Raw genomic sequence first — 21,010 nt, forward strand, 5'->3', positions numbered from 1 at the left:
ATTCAACAAAAGGCATTGTGTAGTGCCACAGCTGTGAAATACTGAAAGCATTTGTATAAATAATGTAGGATCTAAGCCACTGGTGGTGGCGCAGTGTGTTAAAGCGCTGAGCTGCTGAACTTGCAGACCGAAAGGTCCCAGGTTCAAATCCCGGGAGCGGAATGAGCACCCGCTGTTAGCTCCAGCTCCTGCCAACCTAGCAGTTCGAAAACATGCAAATGTGAGTAGATAAATAGGTACCGCTCCAGCAGGAAGGTAACGACGCTCCATGCAGTCATGCCGGCCACATGACCTTGGAGGTGTCTATGGACGACGCCGGCTCTTTGGTTTAGAAATGGACATGAGCACCAACCTCCAGAGTCAGTCACAACTGGACTTAACATCAGGGGAAAACCCTTACCTTTACCTAAGCCACTAAATGGCAAAAATATTTGTGAGAGTTTGCACCCTCTCATTTGAGGAGGTTCATTTTAACCTCCTCAAACAGTGATAATGCCCCCTTATTTGCCATCTGCTAAGAGAGCTACACAACTGTAGAAGTGTGAATTTTTGAACATATTTATGACCCTACTGTAGCCCTTGAAATGAATGAGCAGCCCTACTCACTCACAACTCATTTGCTTGGTGCCAACTTTTCCTCCTCTCTCCCAGCCTCTTTCCTTGTGGTTACTTTTTTAGTTCTATACTGTCCTATATCTGACATTGTTTTGAGAGCCATGAGTGAAGTTGTCAGCTCTAAATGATATACAGCATGGTTTTTCAGCCTGCATGAGTCTCCTCATTGCTTCACTTCATGTTCCATGAAACTAACTAACCCCTTCTTTTCTGCCCACCTGTTGAAGATGCGACAACCTAATTTCCCTCTATTACAAATAGCTGGTATAAATGCAGGATTAATTCTTCTATAGAACGACTTCTGCCTGGAATAGCCCAATACTTATTGCAATGCCAAGCTTTTATGGTAGGGATATTGCTGGATTTCACTTCACCACATTCTCCTCTTTTCTTACTAACCATTCAAGACCAGAGAACAATCTCAATTGCATTTTCCCAATGAAGAAACCTAGCAACCTCTGATACCTATCTAAATCTATCATTCTTGATTACCTTTACTATCTCGCTGGACCACCTAGGAAAAAAGAGATCTGCTAATTATATCCCAAGATCTCCTTTCCTTCAAGCTTTTTCTCTTGGATTGTAGCAAACACTTCATTCAGAAAAGGCATTGCAGATCCTTGTAGTTTATATGCACCATTAACTGCACCCCGTTTCAGGAAGAAACTATGGAATAGCTTTTTAATCTCTTCTCCCTTAACAGGGATTTCCAAATGTTTTTCTTTCAACAAAGCTATCTTTTCAGCATCAGGAAGCCCAAGCATTTGTAGTTAAATCCTGGGCTCAGCCATATCGTAACACTTAATCACAGCACAAAACAGTTAACATCATCTAGGCCTGGACAACACACAATGTTCTGATGTCTAATCCTGAGAGACAGAAATCAAATCATTTTTATCTTATCTCAAACAACTGTAGGATTGAAAGTAAAACCATGGAATGTCAAAGTAGCGAGTGCAACAATGTCTTTTTTTAAGATTGAGAAGAAATGCTAGCACCTCACTTCTGCTTCAGATTTTCTAAATTGTTTGCTTATTTGGGCTCCCATGAAATCTGGATTTAGAAGGCATTGGCGATAGGAAGAAACAGAGGGAAGAGATTTTATAATACACCATAACATGGACAAGAAAACCTGGCCAAGCCATCCATACAGTGGTAATGCTGAAAATCTGTGTGAGGCTGTCCTCCGAGATGCCTAGAGGCTATGAGTATTACTACAAATTGTTCAGTAGCCATAGTGCTAACAGATATGTCTATATGGAACTAATAATCTTATATTGGTCCTTAAATATATCTAAGCTATCTATAGCTAGCAGATCCAAGTCAAGGTGGGATCATACTAACATTAAAAAATCTAAATAATTGAGGAGCAAAATTTAAGGTATATAATGCAGGTGGAAGCTGACTCAAGGCCACAAAATGCGTGCCACAAATGTGTGCTGCAGCAAACATCCTAAGAAATACATGTATTTAAAAAGGACTCAAGAAAGTTCAGCCAGAAATGTGCCACAGCAGATGCCAGTGTATCCCAGATCCCGAGCAAAATCAGCTCCACATGCGCATTGTCAATGACCACCTCTGCTGAAGTACAATAAATAATCTAGTACAAGGTTGCCAAAACTGTCTCAAGAGCATGGCTGGGCGGGGGGGGGGGGTATTGGTTCCCTGTGGGGAGGTAATTTGTTTCCTACATTTTAAAGTGTAACTTTCCCCTTATGCCTCTGGTGCACTGATGCACATTGCTGCAGTAAATGTGTGTGTGTTGGGGGGGGGGGACACCTGCAAAGCAAAAGTGTTGTCGACCGCGTTTTAGGGGATCGGAGAGACCCGATCCGGTCCTGAGAGAACGGACCTTGGCGGAGCCAATAGGAAAATATGAGCCGCAATACAACCTGAAGCCGAAATGAAGAAGGTCCGCCAAAGTTGAAGGAAAAACCGCCAAGGAGTCTTTATTGAGCAATTCAGCTGAAGAGGACTCTAGTAGCGATCATTCAGTCTACTAGGGTCCCACATAATCAAAATAAAGCCATATTTATACAAAATTTCAGTCTGACAGCCCTTTGAATTTCCCGCCCCGCTCCCCCGCCCATCTGATCGTTGATAGGCTAGAAGGTTGAACGAGGCGGGCTTTCGTTTCCCGCCTTGCTCCGTTGGCCCAATAGGAAGCTGCCTTTTGTCTCTACTCGGGCCAATCAGGAAGGAGAAGGCGGGAGTTATTGAAACAATGGGGTGACAGGGCAGGAACTGGCGGATTAAGACCTGCTAGACCGATTTCTAAAGGGATTAATGGCAGCAATCAAGGGTGTCTGGGTTTCTGTCACGTATACAGATTTCAGATATGCCTTGGGGTGTCAGAGATGGAAGCAAAGATGGGTGGTGATGAGCCATATTGACAGGCTCTGCAGGGTGCCTTCCTGAGGTGTCCTGGTTTTTCCTTTGGATGAGATATGACAATGTTTGCCTTGGGGCGAATCACCTTTAGGTCAATACTCCGAATTCGGCGACTCAAGCCCTATATTGTCCATGCAATCTGAATTTGATTGGGTTTAGCGGTGGCAGATTATCCTTTTGTTTTTGGGAAGGGAAGCCTGGGTCATAGGAAATGGGATAGGTTCTGGGGTTCAGGTTGAGTTCAAAATATTTCCTATTTGATTTCATGACTTGGCAATTATATGAAATAAAATGAAAAAGATAAAATAAAGTTGGAATATAAACCCTGCTGGGAAAAATACATATTTTCCGGGGATCCCAAAAAGTACAAATACATATAGGCAGATAGATAGATTTCATGGAAATAAGGGAGAATCCATAAAAGTGAGTTACATTGCCCAAAGGGGAATCATGAATGATATAAACAATTGAAAATATTTGATAAGAACGAAGTTCATAACATCTGGAGAACCCAATATGGAAATTCATAAAAGTGGAGTTTTAGCAGCATGATTTTACAATTCATGAAGTTGTTATCTCTTGCCTCAGAGTGCAGGGATAATCCACAGTAAACTCCAGTAAAAAGTCTCAATCACCTTCTACTATAAATATATGGAATATAGAACATAAAGTCTTGATTTTTGAACTATCTTTTACAAAGTCCTGGGGGGGAGGGTGGTCACCTCGATCACAAAAGGAATGCTATTTCAAGGTTTATTTTTGGCTAACCCAAGAAGTTATTTTTGGCTTACTGAGAAGTTACTTGAAAGGAGAGGTGTGTTGCCATTTTCATTTGGCAAAGATTCGGCCCATTGGCTACAATGTGAAACTTTAAAGGCTCAATCCTCAGTCATTTTAAGACCTAACTGCATGAAACCTACTTCAGTTTTAGACCCTATTTACAACTCTTGGCCTGCCAAGTTTCAGAACAATTCACCAATCTACTGATCTTTTAGAATTATTTTAAGTTTTCACCATAACGTTTTTTAAAATAAGACAAACTGCAAGAGAGTGTTCTGGGAATTGTAGTCACCAGTTGTGTCCATTCTCAGCCAATTAGAGAATGGCCAAAACCAGGCCCTTTACTGGCTGAGAAACAGAGAGAGAGAGAGAGAAATTTCAACTCCCATCATGCTCTGAGTGGAGACTTTTCAATACCCAGCCTATGCAAGTGCTCCTGGGAAAGCGAGTTCCCAGCAGGGGCCTCTTCTGGAGGAGGAGCCCAGGGAACTTTTCCAAAAGAAATGGACACTTTGCTGCTGGGAGAAAAGACGCTGCAGATAATCCCATCTTCTCCAGGAGCCTCATGGCAGACCCCTGCCTCAGGTATAGTACAGACTTAACTCTATGCTCTCCAGTAGCCAATAAATCCAGCTCTCTTGATATGTTTTGTCCAGCTTTTCAGTTCCCTCCTCCCCATTCTATTTTTGGGGAATTACACAAAATGGATCACTGAATATTACAAATCACTTTTGGTCAAACTGATCCAGGCCCAAGACTACTAAATATCACCCTCCTGGCCTCAAACCAGTTCCAAGAATGGCAATCTGATCACCTACATGGGAAAACAAATTCCACCCAAGCCAGTGCCCAGTTGGATTATAGTATCAATGTATAAGCATCCTAAGTCTATTATTACAACACACTGGAGTTAGTTCTCAGCAGTGTGAGTATATTTGTTTGTCATCAAGTCACCCATTGACTTATCATTACTCTGTGAATTTTATAGTGTTTCTTAGGCAAGGAATCCTCAGAAGTAGTTTTCCCAGATACTTTCACTGAAATATAGTATCATTTGACAGTGACACATTGGGTTTGAAAACATTGGTTGCCAGGAGTCAAAGGGAGCTCATCCACAACTAGAAGGCTCTCATTTAATTTTTATAAGAAATAGTAAAGATATGAGACTATATAACATATTCATCAGCCTTACATATCCAAATCCAAATTACTTTTTTATTATTTTGATTTATTTATTTATATAAAGTATCCTCAAAAATTAATGTATTAATTTTAATGAAAATATTAATACAATGTAAATTTAGGTTGCATGCAACAATGATACTGGAACTTCTACTATATTTTTAATCTGCTAAAAGGGCTTCATTTTAAGATGTTTATGTTTTGGTTTTTGGTCAATGATTTTAACTACATTGCTCTGTTGTGTGTTTTAATTTTGTATTGTGTCTTAATTCTTATATTTTGAATTCCTTTTCCTCTGGGCTTAGTCCCATTGTAAGCCGCCCCGAGTCCCTCCAGGGAGATGGAGGCGGGCTATAACAATAAAGTTATTATTAACATTTTTAAAATATTGTGTAATGTTCAAGAAGGCCCACTTGCCATCAGCAAGCTGATACTTTGGTCAGTCTACAACTGTCACTTGGCATTTATTGGCAGTCTTCCATTCAAGTGCAGCCTATTTTCCCTGAACAAACCCGTTGATGACTCACATCATATGTACTGTTACAACATGGACTCTAATATGTTTCAACAACATTTTTTTAAAAAAATGAAGTGGAAAAAGCATTCCTACACATACCTTAAACCAAAAACGAGGTAGGTATTGATTCATTGTCATTCATTTCTTCTCAGTGTGAACCTCCTGAAAAAGAAAAAGAAAACCCTACAGATTAGAGTTACACAAAATCTTTTTATTATATCCCAACTGTGCCATCGGTATAGTTTGCACCTCCTTTTCTATTAATGTAATTATCTGAAAATGTATAGAAATGCATCTGTTATTATTACTTTTTTCTGGGGTTAAAACTATAATGCACAAATCAAGTTACACATTCTAACACACATGTATTTCAAATCTTGGGTTTGTTCCAGGCTACGTGGAATATACAAAACCTATCCGTTGAATCAATTATGCTTTAAGCTTAGTTAATTCCCAAATCTCAAACAAAAAAACCCACAAATTATTATGTTATATGGTTTCTTGTATGCCCGCTGATGGAGCTTTCTGCCATGTATATATTGTAAAAGGCTGGTTTACACAATAACATAAAATCAGGTAAGTCAAATATAATTTGGGTAAGGAGAGCCAGAAATACAATGAACAACTCTACTACATTTATATTGTTTTTGTATAGGAATTATTCTGAATTTTATCTTCCTGAAATTGAAATCTGATCCCAAACAGGAAAAAATAGCCAAGTTGGGGGACCGGGGGATAAAGAATCCTGGCTATGCTTTATAAAGATGAGATAACTACAAAATTAGCCGCAAGGGGAAAAAACTGGCCATTGACACAGACAAGCAAATTGTGAGCCAACATAATCTAGTCTCTTTGGCTCACAACTCCTGTTTATGAAAACCTGAGCTTTAGGAAATTGAGGGCCATCTAGTATTCTTTCAAACCAGAGATTGAAAAATCTCCTACTGCAAGTGCCAGAATTCTCCAATGCTGAGGGATTCAGGGAGCCACTGTCCAAAAGGTAGATTTTTTTTCCTAGGCACTGATTCAAGCAACTCAATGTGGTGCTTGAACTCAACATGATGCTTTATCATAGGTGTTGCTCTGGCCAGTGTAGACATACTCATAGAATAGAAGATTGAAAATAAATGTCTATACTCAGATATTGCCATACTTGTTCTGAACTTTAAAATGGTAATTTTAGGACTATAGTTCCAGGATCCTGTTAGGTTATAGAGGTTGAAAATATTCTCTCCACACAAATTAATCATAGGTTCAAAACTGGATGAGAAAACTATAAAGATTCAACATGTTCTATCCTAAAATTAGAGCATGTAAAATTGCCTTTTTTGGAAGATAACTTTCAGCTAGTGGCCATTATGAGAGTTATAGACCCCTCAAAATAACCTTTTCCAATTCTCATCTGGAAAAAAAGAGTACCTTATAAGAAGTCATTAAAAATAAGGACAGGCTAAAGGCACAGTTTTTCCTTTTCATGTGAGTAAAAGTAGAATATGGTTACTAATAGAACCCATATTATGGGGAGGTAAACAAATTCCATTCCAATGTGTTGTTTTCATTATACTATAATCAAGCATTTTAGTGAAAAGTATTTCAAAACATGACAAATCTGCTTGCCAAACATGAAGTAAAAACCTAAACTGATTGCTTAACAAGGGCAACCTCTTACAATGAGTCCAAGCACAAGCCAAAGAGCACAAGAAGCATTCTAAGAGACTCTAGTCTAGGTTATAAAGCATTCCTCCAAAAACAAGTAGTAAAATATTTTTGGTGATTCGAAATGAATAAAGCACCCATACAAAGAAGCTTATTAAATTCTTCTTAAAACGACTTGACTAATTTATTTTCAGCACCTCATCACAATTGGAATGTGAAAAGGAGCACATTTTTACATTATTTCTCTTGCTGGAAGCCATCAAATGACTGGGATGGCATCAGCATTGACACTGTCGATCAAGTGCCCCAATTTGACACAATGTATCCTGCCTCCTTCAAAGCCAGGTGTCTCTCATTTGGGGGAAATTACAAGAGGACCAGGATTTGTCAGCCTGTTTGCTTGGTTCTGCATTATAATTGTTTCTTGCTTTCTGCCATCTGATGCTGAAATGGTTACCATCTGTGAAGAATTCCGGTGCCAAATAAAATTACATTCAAAATATAGGGTTTTACTGGAAACCTTTGTCCACTGTAGTTTTCTTGCTCACTTGGTCTCACAGAGCTGTAAAATATATCCCTTCCATCAAGTAGTCAATATACATCCTTTAGAGTTTCCAATTATACAGTGGTAACATAGGTTAGTTAGCTATGGTGAGACCCCGCTGATGGCCAACATAATCCACAGAACAGTGAGGTGTGAATCTTCTTATTTCATTCTCATCCTCCTGCTCTCAGTCAACACAGAAATGGTTGTATGGAGAAGTTTGCACAGATTAAAAAGTAGATTGGGAATGAGGCAGCATGAGGAGACGCACCTACGGGGACATGATGCATTAGACTTTTGAATTAATGCAGTTTGACACCACTTTAACTGCCATGGCTCAATGCTATAGAATCATAGGAGTTGTAGTTTGATGAAGCACCAGCAGTCTTTGGCAAGGAAGGCTTAAGAAGTGGTAAAAAAAACAACTTCCATGATTCCATAGCATTGAGCCATGGCAGTTAAAGTGGTGTCAAGTTACGTTCATTCTACAGTGTAGGTAAATATATAGCTACATTTCTCAATGCAGGATCTCAACCAATGCATAAATCATTGTACTTGTTAGCTGGGAGGTATCCTATTCACCTTAACTATTCAAGATGGCCAGAGAGAGACTTCTCTGCATTTTTGCTTTACAACAGGGTTGGTTGAAGTGTGGTCCAGAGGGACTCTTCAATGTAGCTACTGAAATCCCCGAGAAATCTCCCCCAAACCCCAGACCTTTTTAAAAATCCTTTTGCCATGGTACCACTTATTAGTCATTCATTAACAACAGGCTGCCAAAACTTTATGGAAAGTTATGCAACCACATTTAAAAGTGAGTTAAGGATCTGACTTGGGATTTAAGCAAAGTCTGAAAGTAGATTGCCTAAAACAATGTGGTCTTTAATGTTTTGGGGTGGAACATAATGGTAAATGAAAGAAGACAAATAGAAGCAAGGGGTATTATCCAAACACATAGCTGTGTTAGTCATTAGCAGCATATAAAAGAATCTTGTAGCACCCTTTACAACTGGGAGCCCATCACTAAATCCCAGGAGTGGGATTTAATTCCCACCTCCAACCCAAACCCCAGACTTTTCCTGGGGTGGTGGCTTTATGCCCTCCTGGGCCAGAGGGCAACCAGTTAGTCCCAAAGATTACCTGAGGAACCTGGCTGCATGCTCAGACCCCTCTGTGAGAGCTTCTGTTCCATCAGAATTATACATTGGGAGGTTGGGAGGAGGGGCCTGATCCAGGAGCTCTTGACAAAAGGGCCTGAGCATGCAATCAAAACCCTCGGGTAAGCTTTGGGACTAAATGAGGTGGCTGGGGGAGTGGAGGTGCCATCCCACTCCTTTGGGCTCCAAGGATTCAAAAAACTGGGATCACAATGGGGATTGAGCCCCGGGATCATGGAAGTGATCCCAGGAGTCAATTCCCACAGGGTCCAAACCTGGAAAGAGACAGATCTTACATTAAGGTCCAGGTCTTTCAAGATGTTTAATTAATTAATTTAGGTTTACCAGAGGTGTAATTTGGACACCTTAGGTAAACCCGAGACAAGTCACAGGATATTGGTCTTCCTGGAAGGGCCCTGAGAGCAAGAATATGTAGCATAAGTTTTCACAGGCTATGTCTATCAGATGTATTTTTCATTTCTCTTTCTTGGGTTTGCTGTTTGCAGCAAAGTAGCTTAACACATTAAAATACTTTATTTGAGTATTTGAAGATTTGATGTCATTTTCTTCCCACAAAAATTACTATTAATAAAAAGTAATAACTATAAACTGAATGAACAGAACAAGAAGTTGTAATAAAAGCATTAAAAGTCATTCACTCGTGTTTTTTAATGAGTTTGTTGTTTATTTGTTCAATTGCTACTGACTCTTCATGACCTCACGGACCAACCCATGCCAGACTCCCCTGTCGGCTTTCAACTCCTTTAACATCAAGCCAGTTACTTCAAGGATACCATCCATCCATCTTGCTCTTGGCCAACCCCTTTTTGTTTTTCCTTTCTCCAGCATCATTATCTTCTCCAAGCTTTCCTGTCTTCCCATTATGTGGCCAAAGTACTTCATCTTTGCCTCTAATATCCTTCCCACCAGTGAGCAGTCAGACTTTATTTCCTGGAGTATGGACTGGTTGGATCTTCTTGTGGTCCAAGGCACTCTCAGAATTTGGACAAGTTTGTACGTTGAGTCACTATGCTGCCACATACCTTGGTTTGGCTTGTGTTTTGTTTCCATTATAGTACACAATTACCAAATTGGTGCACAATCTACAAAATTCTTTTTTGAGATGAGGCAATCAGAATCATATGGCTGAAATGAATTGTGTTAGATTTATTCCTGAACCAGGACTTAATTCCTGAACTCCTGACTTAAGAATTCCATGACACTCTGAAACTTCTACAATCAGTAGATCAGGTTGTAATGCTGCAATGCTGTCTCTGGTGATGGAATCAAGACATACCTGTCATAGATTGCCACAGCATCCTCTACCTCCTTGCAAATACAGAAGTCCATTCTCCAGCAGTGTTGTGGTCCCTGTCTGTCATCTTGAGACTGATCTAAATATGTACTGTAGAACAACATTTGCCTCTTAATTTTCCACCATATAGATATGTAACTCAGAAACAAACATTTCCAGGATAAACACTTACTTCCTGTGCTGAAAGTGAAGAATGTCTAAGGTCATAGAAGAAGTCTCCTGGATGTGGTGTGAGTGTTTCCACAAAGCAAGCATCTAAGCCCCACATGGATTGTGAATAGGTCAAAAATGTCTGAAATTCAGTCTAGGATTATACCAAAGTGATTACTTTGGCCAGTAGCTGGATGCAAATACCTCAATAAGATTGAAGGATGATGCAGTTACAATTGTAATAGAGTCAAGGGAATCTTGTATGTTTAAGCAAGGCTTTTTGTAGTTTTGCAAGCTTCATGACTACCTAGACATAAATTGAGTTTAATGGGGCTTATTCTCAAGAAAATAAGGTGAGGATTTTAGGTTTAGGTTTTATTATCAAACTGAATACTGATGTCATCTCACAGGTCAAGACACACAAAGCATACTCCAGACCTAAATTGTATTTTAGTCTCAATAACAGTAAAGCCATTGAATCAATCAGATATATCTAAATGTTGACTCACAATTCAGCAACTGATGCAATGGATCTACTCTAGCTGGAACTAACCAATGGGACTCCAACTGGCCAAAAAATGTCTGATTTAAATTAATAGGATTGCCTCCAACATAGCAAATATCCTTGTGTACAGGCCTAAGTAGAACATCTTCCTGAAACATAAATAGTACAACTCTCACTGTCTTAGATGTTTTCTAAAGTAGGTTTTTAAAACACAGGAGGCTATACTAGCTTTGACAATATGTATGGGTCCCTGCAGTAAAATTTATTTATTTATTTACAGCATTTATATTCCGCTCTTCTCACCCCGAAGGGGACTCAGGGTGGATCACATTACACATATAGGCAAACATTCAATGCCTTTTAACATAGAACAAAGGACAAACATGGCTCCGAGCAGGCCTCGAACTCATGACCTCCTGGTCAGAGTGATTCATTGCAGTGATTCATTGCAGCTGCTCTCCAGCCTGCGCCACAGCCCGAGCTACTATCAGTATCAAAGAAATGGAGTTGGAAAGAAGAACGGAGGAAGAATCCAGTAACAGTAATGTATGAACTATATTAAATAAAGCACAATGCTTATGTTCATTTCTTAATATTGCCACTTGAAACACCAGTCCGGGAAGCTTCTATCATGGCTGGTGAGAAAAGATGAGATCCCAAATGGAAACAGGCCCCTCAGATGAGCCACTATTCTCATATCCTTTTGTTTAACCTTAACTTATTTCCATCAAAATTCTGAATGAATGGGTGAATTAGGGAGAAGTTCTTTTTAAAAAAAAAAAAAAAAAACAACCACCAATTCCTAGGCAAAATACTTGGGACAATACTTCAGCTAATCTTAAGGAGGTTGGGGGATGTTAAGAGTATGGGTAAACATCTCATAGCTAAGACCATTGCTACCAGGCACATTTCCCAATATGTTCATAAGTAGAGTTGTAATATAATTTCATTCTCATTTCTTCCCTTTTGTAGCCACATTTCAGCAAGCTATCACATTAAATCAAGTGTGGCAACAAGCAGAAAAGTACAATAATTAACAGATTCGTTATGCTTTACTGGAGGTAGACCTTCCAGAGTTTGGGCTCATAATAGTGCTATTTATTCTCAAGCGTTTTTGTAGCAATTTGTTTTTACAAAGGGAAGGAGGAACTGTTTTAATTTTGGATGTCACAAGGATTCCCTTTTAAAGTATTCCAGAAGACTGTACTAGCAATCCAATGGTAGTACACCATCATATGCATGCAGACCACTCTTGAAGATCAGAGCAGGTGACTGACACAACTGTATCACTTTCAATCAGTAAGTGAGCCAGTATACCTGCAGCTTAATTTGTCCAAATCCATTGCAAGGGATTGAGCTCGATTAGCATTATTGTAAATAAACAACTAACCAAGAAAGCAAAGAATGGTTCCATCTCATGTTAAAACTATTCTGAAAACAGACTTCCCACATCAGTGAGCCACTAGAATTCTACTGACGTCTTTTGCATGAATAGGAGCTCCTCTACATTGGCATTAAAACCTGGATTCACCCTGAGTTGGTTTCCATGACATTTTTATTGAAATTAATTAGAAAGAAATGTAATGAAGTCAAAGGGAAACCTGGAAGCTTTTGTTTTCACCTAAACTAAGGATGAGGAACATATTACTCCAAATGTTGTTAGACTGCAACCACTAGCAGTCCTAGCTACCATAGGGATGGAAACAAAATACATTATGCTCATGCTTCCATAAGAAAATATCTATATGGTACAGCAGTGATAATAGAATTGACACATTTTGCTTTGAAATATGACATTTATTAGGTTTGTGATGAATTGGGTGGAAGGGGATGGTGGAGTGCACAAAACCCTGGAGAAATTGCATGACTAAAATTTTTCATCTTTGAAAACATAGGAACCATACCATAGCCAATGGGGAAACTAACTGAAATGTGTGTAAAATACCTACAATAGAGAAATACATATATACAAACACATACACAGAGAAAATACAAAGTATATGTGACTATCCATGTTAGGGAGGGGGAGAGAATACAGAAGCGGGATGGGACAAGAATGAGAGTATGTTTGTGAAAAAACCAACATGTCTGTTGGATTCTTCACATTCTTAATCCTTCAGATTTCACATCCCTAGAAAATGTTTGTGGCATAGCCAACAATTAGCAATAATGGGAGTTGGCTTGTCTAATAACATCTGGAGCTAGATCTATCCATTCTTTACAGCCCGCAAGTGACATAGCCAAAATCAGCCACAAGGTCATCATGGACATAGATGAAAAGCATACAGGTCTCTATATACTTAACATTCTCAGAGATTTATTTGGGTAACATGTCCTTGCTGACAACATTAGAACTGTAGGTAATTTGTGAATATGATCAGAGTAAAGCCAAAGTAAGAAATAAAAACAAGTGAAATGCAAAAAAATATTATTTTTTCTATTCCTGACATTAAACTGTCAGTGCTATCATAAAACATGATAAATTCCAACTTTAATAGCACCCAGTCACTCTTAAATAGAGCTGGCGTTAAAGCTGTTTTCTTTGGGAAACTCACTGACCCCACAGATTGAGCTTTGGAAGGACTGGGGAGAAAAATTCTACATGATCTGAAGAAGCTTGGAATGTGGGGGTTGAACGTGTAAAAATATATGGCCCAAGAAGGCACAAGCTTCTCAAGAAGGTTCTCAAAAATTTACGTTTTCATGAAACTGTGTTGTAGTACAGCATTGTTCCAAGATCTTAGAAAGACAATACCTATACTATGTGTGTGTGGTTAGGTGTGTCAGATGAAAGCCTTTAGGGAATAAGGGTTAGGAAAATATAGGAAATAACAGAATTGAAAATTCTTAGAGATTGCTCTTTTTGTCTGACTGAACTGAGATATAAGACATTAAAATTCCACTGTTCAATAGAAATATTAACAGATCATCCAACAGTCCCGATTCATCCTCTGTTGTCCAATTTTTCCATTGTTTTTAAATAATAATAATAACTTTGTTTATATCCCGCCACCATCTCCCAAGAGGGACTTGAGGTGGCTTACAAAATAGCACAAACAAAAGTGAAACACAAAACACATATAATACAAAAATTACAACAAATTAAAAATATCCCAATTTCTCTTTCCTCCTCCTACTTCTCCCCCCTATTCCCAGTTTCCTTCCATTGCTCCAAACTGAGTTTAAATGACTTGTTCCTATGAAGGAGGCAAACCAGTATTTGATTATCCCTGTTGCACATCTGTTCCCATTGTTGATCTGCTTCTCCCTATGATAAATCTGTCCCCCCTCAATAGCTATATATCGTGTGGTGTTCCCATCACCTACCTGGTACAATGGGGTCATTCCATTCCTGTGATTCTCTTTTTCTCTCACTCTCCCACCTCCCGCTCAGCAGTAACTTTATAATTATAAGTTTTATTTGAAACATTTTAATTACATTTGCTGGAAATACAAAAATTCTTTTTGAATTGTTTTAACATTTACAGAGCAACAGAAGCATGGAAGGACCAAGTTATAGAGTTGTGCAAAAGTATAACCATGGCACCATGGATGAGTGAATTGTCTCTGTTGCACAAATGCAGGAAAACATGATAGCAAGGATGTTCATTTAGGTGATCATGCGACTGCTGTGCAATAAAGTCCAAAGCTGCAAAATTGTTTGCAATCAATTAATTGAGCAGTGAGAAGAGGTCAGAAGGGGGATCAGAGTCTCGCCCTTTCCAGTAGACTCTCACAAAAACAAACTGCTGCAGCTTTTCCTAGCCTGGGTTTTCTTTCTCATTAGTAATTATTATCATCTTACTTGCACTTCAGTGTTTATTGACCAGCAGTGTCCCAGCTTTTGTTTGTGAAATGTTGGAAGGTATCTATTAAGTATAAGTTTTTAAGACTACAATCCTAACAATATTTATTCCATAGCAGTAATTATAGAGTCTTAAAATGAGGGACTGGGATTTATCCATTTTTAACAAGAAAATTTGTAGCTGGCAGCCATGGTATGTACTACATGCAGTGCTACATAGTTCAAACACTTTTATTAACTAGTAAAAGTATTGTCTGCTTGCCATCTTTGAGGCTAATGAGTGCTATATGGGTGAAAAGCATAGACTCTCGGTAACTCTGTGATTAGCCAGATCATTATAACTGTGCAATTGTTGGATGTGCCTGTATCAGAGAAACTTGTTTTATTTTTTAAAAACAGTATACAATCAAGTTTCAGATTCTTTCTCTGAGGAAAAGTGGTTCAGAGTGACCATGAAGCAGTTTAACAAATGACAGGTTTGGAATTTAAGCAGATCGTGGTTCAAGATCCAATTATATAACCAATTATATCCTGTTATAACAAACACCCATGTAGGCACTGTGGCTTTCAGTTTTACCCTCAAGGCGCCTTGAGGTCAGTTTGGAAAAAACAAAAAAAAAAGGAAAAAATCTAAATCAAATGTATTTTTCTGTCCTTGCTTTAGATTCTCATCTAACTTTACCAAGCATGTCCTTTCACCAGCTCCTCTTTATATTTATCGTATCTGTCACAGCAGCCCTTGCTAACCAGAACTGAACTTTCACAGTCAGAAGGCAGTGGGGTTCCTCCCAAGAACAGAGAAGTTGAGGGCAAGCTTTCAGTGTCATACCAGAGGAGAACAAAAATTGGGGTCCACATATTCGCTATATCAACAATTAGGTGTTTACTGCTTCAGATTGCTAGTGGGAGGTATATCTGAATGCCCCTGTTGTTATTGTTGATATGTACCTTTTATAACAACCCCATCATACTGTGTCCTTGTCAAGATTTAGGACTTGTCTACATTGGTCCAAAACCACATTCTCACCACAAATGGGCTAGTGACAGTCATCACAATGCACACTGGCTTCTAGTGAGTATTACAGTGAGTTCACTTTAAACAGTTTTGCATCACTTTTGCAAAGTTGAGGCATATCTTGGGATTTACATGAATCTATGGAGAATCTCAGATTTTAGGGATATTCTGAATAGTCAGATCAGATCTGATTCAGCCTGATCTACAGACACCACAACCATTATCCTTTCTGCCGGGAAAGAGGATAGATTGTGCCTATGTCACTACTAGGCTTGGGCCCAAATCAGTTTGAATGAAAATGATTTGTAGCATTCGGTGGTCTGTTTTGTTTAATCTTCAAAAACAGAATGGGGGGGGGGGAGGGAGCCGGAAATGGATTGGGGAGCAGGAAGGAGTTAAGTCTGCATCCAATATACCTGAGGCAGGGGTCTGCCAGGTCTTTTCTCCCTCCCCAGCAGTGTCCCTCCATTTCTTTTTGGAAAGTTTCCTAGGCTCCTCCTCTAGAGAGGGTCCTGCTGGGAACTCGGTTTCCCAGCAGCACTTACATAGGGCGGGCATTGAAAAATCTCCTCTCAAAGCATGATGGGAGTTGAAGATTTCTCTTTCTCTGTTTCTCAGCCAATAAAAAACCTGGTTGTGTCCATGCTCTAATTGACTGCGAATGGACACAACCGGAGACTACATTCCCAGAACCCTCTCTTGCAGTTTGTATTTTTTTTAAAAAATGTAATGGTTAAAACTTAAAATAATTCTAAAAAAATCAGTAGATTTGTGAATTGTTTTGAAACATGGCAGATCTGCAGTTGCAAATGGGGGCTAAAACTGAGGTAGGTTTCATGCAGATAAGCCTTAAAATGACTGAGGATTCAGTCTTTAAAGTTTCCCATTGTAGCCAATGGGCTGAATCTTTGCCAAATGAAAATGGCAACATACCCCTCCTTTCAAGTAACTTCCCAATAAATAGAATGAGGGGTTAGCTGGCAATGGACCCTGAAATAGGTTGCCTTTTGGCTGAACTGAATCTCTAGTCATTACCAGAGCTCTTACCCGACCACAGAGCTTTGTCTGGGCTCCTGACTACCACATTTGCCTCTGTTGCTGATGTCAGAACAGGGTGCTCACATGGCCAGAAAGGAAGGGAGGAGATGAACCACCTTCTTCTTGCTGATTATGTGGGTGTCCCATTCTGCAGACGTAACAGTGTCAACCAAGCACTTTGACACAGAGTTCCATGGCTGGCTAGAAATGGTGATGACATAGAGATGACAATATTCATGTACTGTGTGCAACATGGAGCTCACATGCACAGGTCATCCATCAGCCACCAAGTAATGTGCCCTGTTGCCCATTTAGTGGCTTGTAAAGGCTACATTTCTGTGTCCAGAATCACAAAAAGGTGCTATTATTATTCATTATTTTTATTTATTTATATCCCATTATTTATATACTATTTGGGGCAGCCACTGAGAAGGCCCACTCCTATGTTTATCTGGTGATGAGGGAGCCAGAACGCACTTACAAGGTCTGATGGTTGCATTATACTTCTTGAAGAAGAGGTAGTGTATATTTGAATATCGGCTGCTAAAGGGGAAGGCTTCTGCTCTTACCATAGATAACAGTTTCACCACTGCTACTAAATGAATTGCTCTGAGAAAAAAAAATCTATATAGAAGTAGGTAAATCCAAATACAGCACTGAAATGAGTCCTTTTTAAAAAGAAAAAAATAGAGCACCTGGCATGTCCGCCTGAGTTTTTGAATATGAGGGTTGAGCAAAATCCAAAAAGGTTTTGCTCAACCCTCAGTTATCTTCCTCCATTTGCCCTTTTCCTTTTGGATTTTGCTCAACTATAAGATGATCAATTTCCTGAGAAACAAAAATTCACCTGTTTAGGGGAAAGAAATGAAAACCTTGCACCCTCTTACAAAGAGTCTACACTGGAACCCCCTTTGCAAATTAACCCTTTTTTAAAAGAGGAGAACTGTCCCCCAGTATAGTAGAAGGAGGCTATTTGATTTAAAATGTTTAATCTGATACATTGTTTGTTTATTTATTATTTATTTATTTACAACATTTATACCCCTCCCTTCTCACCCGAGGGGACTCAGGGCGGCTTACAAAAATTGGCAAAATGTAATGCCCAAATTGCAATCATAAAAACAAAACAATATAAACAGATCTGTTAATAACATTGTTAAAACACATTATAAAAAACATTGTTGGAGTACTATTGAAATAATTTTGTTTGTGCCATGAAGCAGAGACTCAATGTCCTATCCCTTGAAAATCTACAGTTCTTGAATTTTTACTAGTGAGAAATGCAAACACTGAACATATGTGGTAATTAAGGACAGATGTGATTATTTGACAAATAATCATAACAAATAATTGTCACTTCCCTATTTAAAAAGCACTAATTTAAAACATGTGCCTACTGACCTAACCTCACTAAGGTCTGTTCCTCTCACGTAGGGTGTTGTGGTAGACTAGACACATTCCAAATTGTTATCTTTTCCACAATAACCAACCCTTCCTTCACTCCTTGTAACATTATGTTTCAAACATTTACACTTCTCAGAAGTGTATTCCAAACTAGCTTCTGTTTTTCTAACACATGAGAGCCTTAAGGAAGAGAAAATACAGATCCTGGTTGATAATGAGATAGACAAATTGCTGGATCAAAATACACACACTGTCCATTGGTATATTTTATCAGGCTGCTTTATTGCTGTGTCAGTTCCATTTGTTTGCTGATTTGGGTGCAAACTATCTGAAGGAGTGTTTGGTATTGATGCTAAGTAGAGTGCAGTGGGCTCTTGCAATGTAAAAAGAAAAATATACATGTATTCTCTCAAGAAATTTGTGTGAGGGTAGTGAAAGAGCTAAATGAAAAAGCTAGTTAGTGATGTAGCCAAACATAATTCTAAGGACTTTCTCACATGAACCCATTATTATTAATACTGGGTACATACTAGATTGAACACCTTTGATATCACATTTCTCTTCATTTGCGCAATGGCATCGATCTGGCAGTTTGTGGCCCATGATTGTACTTTTGCATTCCCTTGTAACCCTGTCTTTCTACAACATTACTGCTCCAAAATTTATTTTTATTTTTATTTGGGGTCAAGTTTGCGATTTCAGCTTTGAAAAGGTTTTAAAAAGAGCAAATATAACCATAAAGTATAAAATAAATGAGAGGTGGATAAGTTTGGAATAGGAAATGGGGAAAGCAAAATCGCACCCCTGATGTAATTTTGCTGCCAGCATGGCAGCACAGAAGCAGAAGGGGACCATTGCAGGAGCTCTTGAGGAGTTCACCCATTAATGGCTAATGGCAGGATAATCACAAGGAGAAGGGGAGCAAGTAGCTGAATAAAGACAGTGCCATAGGGACTGTCACCAAATGTCCAGCTTCAATTCCTTCCTCATGTGATAAAGTCCTAAATTATGCCAGCATGATTTTTTTTTGGTGGTCTGTGAGCCTCTCCATGAAAGAGGAGGATCTATGAAAGTCCCAAGTTTTGTTTTGTAGTAATCAATTTTGAAGTGACATTTTCTGTGCAAATATTTGACATTTTTTGAAATGTAAAGTTTCATAACTATCTAGGGTTTTTCTCCAAACACTTGAGAAATCTTGCTTGGCTTCATTTTTGAACATTTGTAATATTATTTCTGTCTCTAGCTGTGATGTTAAATGGGACATAATAAATCAGCATTAGTTGTCAGCCTGGTTCAGCCCAGCTATAAATATGCTGGTCACAAGTGATTCAAAACTGTGACATATTTCCACAAATAATCCATAACTGTAAATGGGAATAAAATTTTGTTTGCATGTTATGTAACTATTAACTAAGCACCTGACCTTCCATTGATTTTTAGATATATAACACTTGTTGTTTTTTTTTTTTGGTTTTTTTTAAGGATAATCACTTAATAGGTTGAGCAAATCCTGTATTTTCCAAACACCCATGTTTTCTAGGATCTTGATTAGGCTTGATGATGTTTTGCAAATTGTATTCTTACAGTAATAAAGAGGTATCCCTTTGCACAATTAACAAAGCGTAGCCAAAGGACCCGTATTCTACTCTGAAACATTTCATGTGGTTGACAATTTAGTTTATCTGGTTCATTAACTGTAGTTTAAAGTCTAGGGATAAAGTTACTTCAAATGCAATACTTACTATTATTTTTTCCTATAAATAGATTTCAGCAAAAGCAGAACTGACAGAAAAGAAAATATCTTGTACATGACTTTGTGTTTGTACTACAAGGACAGTTTAAGAGAAAAAAATATCTCATCTGTACTAGTTAGAAGCAGTAATGTATAAATATTACTCGAACCCAGATTTTTATAGGTCCTGCTGTATGCAATTAACTTAATAGTTAATAGTTAGCTTCCTGACTTTCCTACAGACTAACTCTCTTTGTTTCCCAGAGACAAACTCTTTTCTGGTCCATGGCCCTATTTTTACCTTTGGTGTATACATTGACCCTGACATGTAGAAGTATGATGGAAGCAATATATTTTCCTTGCGAATTTAACTACAGGGAATATCATGATTTATGAAATTCAAAATTGGCCATGATACTACCAATGAGAGGACAGTTAGAGAAGGGCTAAACACTTAGGACATTTTAGATATAGATTCCTATTTTCATCAATCTGAACCAAAATAGCCAATGGGGATGGATGAAATCAAATAGTTTATCAATTCATGCTTGACAACACTATACTTCAAAATACACTTTCATGGGGCAGGGGAAGAATGTTAATATCCGTTGTTTTATCCAGCAAATGTTTCTTCAGGCAGATTTCTTAGCTTGCTGAATTTCCTTAACATCAACAGTAGAACATCACAAAACCCTTTCTTTCTAAAAGCATTTGAATATTCATGCCATATCATGGCCCACAACTGAAGATTGGAATTAGGTACTATTGAACCATAGTAGTTAAAGTGGTGTCAAACTGCAATAATTTTACACTATAGTTGCATCCTTAGTAAATGAACTGAGACTTTCTGGTTCAGAAATTTCCGAATGTGACTTATTTATTTTTATTTATTTATTTAAGGTATTTATATTCCGCCCTTCTCACCCCGAAGGGGACTCAGGGCGGATCACATTACACATATAAGGCAAACATTCAATGCCTTAACATAAAACAAAGACAAGACAAACACTGGGCTCCGAGCTGGCCTCGAACTCATGACCTCCTGGTCAGAGTGATTCATTGCAGCTGGCTGCAGCTGGTTGCTCAACAGCCTGCGCCACAGCCCGGCCTCAACTTGAAATAGCCTCCTGAAGAAGGAGTTAAGAATCAGGCTTATCTGCTAATAAAATAGCATTTTTACCATCATCAGATTATTATTATTATT

The 21,010-nt window shown here is 38.6% G+C and overlaps 1 long non-coding RNA gene across 1 annotated transcript in view; it reads right to left on the reverse strand.

The window, feature by feature from the left end:
* Positions 1–5,178: 5,178 nt before the first annotated feature.
* LOC134298636 (uncharacterized) overlaps positions 5,179–21,010 on the reverse strand; it is a 44,237-nt gene continuing 28,405 nt past the window's right edge. Inside the window, exon 3 of the long non-coding RNA XR_010005728.1 lies at positions 5,179–5,647. This is a non-coding gene — a long non-coding RNA (uncharacterized LOC134298636). The remainder of the gene's footprint in view (positions 5,648–21,010) is intronic.

This window comes from Anolis carolinensis, chromosome 4 (genome assembly GCF_035594765.1).
Source record: "Anolis carolinensis isolate JA03-04 chromosome 4, rAnoCar3.1.pri, whole genome shotgun sequence".
In the NCBI taxonomy this organism is placed as follows: Eukaryota; Metazoa; Chordata; class Lepidosauria; order Squamata; family Dactyloidae; genus Anolis; species Anolis carolinensis.